General features: G+C 35.8%; 1 long non-coding RNA gene across 1 annotated transcript; it reads left to right on the forward strand.

Moving 5' to 3' along the window:
• Positions 1-785: 785 nt before the first annotated feature.
• Positions 786-2978, forward strand: LOC135729964 (uncharacterized). The gene is made up of 3 exons (XR_012337857.1): positions 786-2455; positions 2545-2610; positions 2685-2978. It is a non-coding gene; the product is annotated as an uncharacterized lncRNA (long non-coding RNA).
• The last annotated feature ends 358 nt before the right edge of the window (positions 2979-3336 follow it).

Genomic DNA, 3336 nt, shown 5'->3' on the forward strand with positions numbered 1-3336 from the left:
CTTCCTGCATATCGTCCGCCATGCTTATTATGAAGTCTCATGAGATTTTGCAAGATTTCCTGTGTTCACAATCGAGACTCTGGTTGAAAATCTGTTTGTGTGTGGTGTGCTGTCTTTTACACATCATGACACACCACAGACTATAGGAGCAAAACTTTTAAATCTAGGATTTTTCACTCTATTTTGAAAATCTTATAAGATTTAAAAAATCTTTTGGTGTGAACCCAGCCTAAGAAAAACATATGGAGGAAAATAAAATGCGTATCGCCGCTGGCCCTTTTTTGCTGAAGTTCAAAAACAGGGTTCAAGGCGTGTTATCAAAGGATGTTTCTGCTAATGCCCTGCAGCACTGCTTTGATTTGTTGTGTGAATCAATCCTGTGAGTTAATCTTGAGTGTTTCAAACCATAGCAACATTATCCTTATACGCTTCATTTCGACAACCTTCTAAGCATGTCAGCTCTGTGGAGGAGGAAAACTAAAGATGATGATTATAAATTACTTAATTTTAGAATTAATAAAAGTCCCCCTGTAGTCGATCATTTTATCACTTAAAGGGATACTCCAGGCAAAATAACCCCATAATTTACTCACCCTCAAGCAATCTGACATACATATGTCCATCATCTTTCAGACGAGCACATTGTGAGTTATTATATAAATGTCTTTGCTTCTCCAAGCTTTATAACGGGAGAAAACAGGGATCAGGGAACAACTTCTGACTTTAAACCCCCCAAAAGTGCATTAGTAGTTATAACGGGGCACCTCTCGTCAAACTTTTTATGACCCCCTCCCCCACCCGCTGACAGGTCGTGTTTTATGACCCCTTGACAGATGGCGTTTTATGACCCCTTGACAGATGGCGTTTTATGACCCCATGACAGATGGTGTTTTGACAGGTTGTGTTTTATGACCCTTAACAGATGGTTTTATGACAGTTTGTGTTTTATGACTCCTTAACAGATGGTGTTTTGACAGTTTGTGTTTTATGACTTCTTTGACAGATCGTGTTTGGCAGGGGGCGGGACCATCAATCAAAATATGTACAAGTTGTCAACTTTAGACAGAAAGTATTTAATGGTTTTATGGCCGGTCATTTAGAGTGATTGTTTTTCCTGAGTGTATTTTATGTCAAGCCTATGCTGATATGTTTAATGACGGCTCGTGTGTGACAGCTCGTGTTTCGACATTTGATGTCAGCTCTCACCCTTCCTCCCTCCTTTCTCACAAGACCTGCATTCTTTCACAGGGGTGCGTGTTGTAAAGCGATTAAAGATTTCAAAAACTCAATGTTGGTAAAACAATCCCCCATTACGGTGTCAAAAAGTAAATGTTTATTTTAGATTTAGACAAATCATGAACAATGCTACGATTAAAACTTTTGATTGTAACATCACAAGTTATTTAATTAAATATTCCGTATATGGGTATAGTTTAAGCAATGATCTGAGCCAATACTACAATCTTTAGACGATAGTCTAAACTAAATAAATTTTTAAACGGTTCAGGAATTCCGTGAATCTTTTCATAACCTGCACTATAGTTTCACGCGTATTAAAGATCCGGCGGTGCCTGACAAAGCGCCGGGTGAGTGTTCATATCTGCCATTTTAAAATAATGTTAATAAATGTAATTCTGTCCACTATGGCAAAATAGGATTTTATTTTAGATTTAGTGGAATCTTTAACCAAGTCTCTGATTAAGACATGTGTATACGTGCACAGATGGTGACAGAGAAACTTATATATGACGTTAATAATCTTTTAAATGTTTTTAAGACGTATTCACCCCATTTTGGTGTTTTATTTTTAATTAAAGGCTTCTTAAAACATGTGTGAATATGTATATATTATACAAAGAGTCTTATATTGTCTGCTCTGACAAAAATAAAGTATTTTTTTAGGTTTAGGGGAATTGACTGCGTGTATCTTATAAATACAACTTGATAATACGTTTGTTTTGTAAAGAGACTTCTTTAAAGTCACGCAAGAATAAAATATTTTAGTTGTAACTGGTTAAACTTAAAGCCGATATTTTCTATCGAACTAGTCTATTTTCTGTTCAGACACAAAGTTTTCTGATGCTGATATTATGTCAGTGTGTGTTTGTGTGGGGGTCGTGTGATGTAATCTTTGAAAGTTTATGACCGAACCTTTATTGGGGAGCGACAAGAGATCTCCCGGAATCAGTTTGGATGGAGCAGAGCTGTTATACTCAAGTCTATTGGTATGTATGTGTTTCGCTGTGTTCGTTCCAGTATTTTGTATGATTTATTTAAAAACTAAAAATTCGATCTCTGGTATTGCAGCGAAATTGTCTAAACTGGTATTAACTATTCCTGGTAAATCGCGGAGAAGAGTGGCCTGAACAAAAAAGTCAGACCGAGACTAGAACCTCCCGCAGCGTAACACGGAAATCTTGGAACAAAAGAGACGCCGACTGGCTCGTGTTGTCCGGTGTGTTTTTATTTAATCCTGTTACAATAGATTTAAACAAACTGGTATGGTTTAATATTTTCTAATAACATGTGTTATCTGTTTTAAAGGTTTGGATATCAGAGGCAAAGCGAACGTTGTGTGTACTATTGCAAAATATATAGCGGATCTCCACGGTACGTTTATCTTGCATAAGAAAATTGTTTTATTTAGATATTTGTCCTAATAACTTGTTTTTATCTGTTTACAGGTTAGGATACAGACCACAACGCTTTGGACGTATCTTTAAAAAAGATTAAAATCAGAGACTTTTTGGATTTGTCTGGGGACATTTTAAACATTTGTGGCAAATTGGATTTAAAACATTTCGGATACTGGATATCTAGTTTGATTTGTCCACAGAGCTTGTTTAAGACGTTTTCACCGCATTTTAGGGTTTATTTTTAATTAAAGGCTTCTTAAAACATGTGTGAAAATGTGTATATTATACAATGAGTCTTATATTGTCTGCTCTGACATAAATAAATTTTTATATTAGATTTTAGATCAATTGACTGTGTGTGTTTTATGTCAAGCGTATGCTGTTATGTTTAATGACGGCTCGGGTGACAGCTTGTGTTTAGGCATTTGATGTCAGATATCACCATTCCTCCCTCCTTTCGCACAAGACCTGCATTCTTTCACAGGGGTGAGTGTTGTAAAGCGATTAAAGATTTCTAAAACTCAATGTTGGTAAAACAATCCCCCATTACGGTGTCAAAAAAGTAAAATGTTTATTTTAGATTTAGACAAATCATGAACAATGCTACGATTAAAACATTTTGTTTGTAACATCACAAGTTATTTAATGAAATATTCCGTATACGTGTATAGTTTAAGCAATGATCTGAGCCATAACCTTC

This window comes from Paramisgurnus dabryanus, chromosome 11 (genome assembly GCF_030506205.2).
Source record: "Paramisgurnus dabryanus chromosome 11, PD_genome_1.1, whole genome shotgun sequence".
NCBI classification, from domain to species: Eukaryota; Metazoa; Chordata; class Actinopteri; order Cypriniformes; family Cobitidae; genus Paramisgurnus; species Paramisgurnus dabryanus.